This window comes from Alligator sinensis, unplaced genomic scaffold (genome assembly GCF_000455745.1).
Source record: "Alligator sinensis unplaced genomic scaffold, ASM45574v1 scaffold702_1, whole genome shotgun sequence".
NCBI lineage: Eukaryota > Metazoa > Chordata > Crocodylia > Alligatoridae > Alligator > Alligator sinensis.
The window spans coordinates 216,635-217,918 of record NW_005842567.1 but is presented as its reverse complement, the minus strand read 5'-3'; positions in this window follow the sequence as shown (position 1 = coordinate 217,918).

Sequence of the window (1,284 nt, the reverse complement as noted above, 5' to 3'; positions counted from 1 at the left end):
CCCCAGGTACAACTGGGGAGCAGATACGAGGCCCTGGCAGCCTTGGGGGAGGGGGCTGATGCGGATGCCTACGGAGGAGATGCACGAACTGAGCAAGGATGGAATGCCAAGAAGAGGAGATGCAGAGTCCTCATCATCAGAGATTCCATCCTGAGGGGAACAGAGGGACCCATCTGTTGCCCCAATCCCATGGCACGTGAGATCTGCTGCCTGCCTGAGGCCCAGATTCAGGATGTCATGGAGATGATCCTGGACCTCATCCAACCCTCTGACCAGTACCCTATGGTCCTGATACACGTGGGAACGAATGATGTGGCCAAGAGCAGTCCAGACCACTTCATGAAGGACAACAAGGCTCTGGAGGCCAAGCTCAAGGAGATGGGGGTGCAGGTGGTATTCTCTCCTATTCTCCTGGTGCGTAGACGTGGATGGCACCATGAGGCCTGCATCGGTGAGGTCAACCAGCAGCTTCAGAGCTGGTGTTACCAGGTGGGCTTTGAGTTCTTTGACAATGACCCGCATTTCTGTGCAGAGGGCATGCTCAGGTGGGATGGGCTTCATCTTTCCCCAAAAGGTAAACGTGTCTTTTCTTCCAGGTTGGTTGATCTTGTACGGCGGCTTTAAACTAGTCTCACTGGGGGGATGGGGCCACAGAGGCACAGGAGGATACTTCACCATCAAGCCAAATGTCGAGCACAGGAAGTACCCAGGTAAGTGACAGGGGCAACGATAGACTTAGGAACAAGGGGGCAGCACGAACACCCAGAGTGCCTCCCCCTCTATACTGCGTTGGTCAGGCTGCAGTTGGAGTACTGTGTCCAGTTTTGGGCACCGCACTTCAAGAGAGATGTGGCTAGCATTGAGAGAGTCCAGAGGAGGGCCACTCGCATGATCAGGGGGCAGCAGGACAGGCCATACGAGGAGAGACTAGAGGGCCTGAACCTATTCAGCCTCCACAAGAGAAGGATGAGGGGGGATCTGGTGGCCATCTACAAATTCACCAGGGGGGATCAGCAGGGAATAGGAGATGCCCTGTTCCCCTGGGCACCACATAGGGTAACTAGGAATAATGGCCACAAGTTGATAGACAGCAGGTTCAGGCTAGACATTAGGAGGCATTACTTTACAGTTAGGATGGCTATGACCTGGAACCAACTTCTAAGGGAAGTGGTGCTTGCTCCTACCTTGGGGATTCATAGATGTTAGGGTCGGAAGGGACCTCAATAGATCATCGAGTCCGACCCCCTGCATAGGCAGGAAAGAGGGCTGGGTCTAGATGACCCC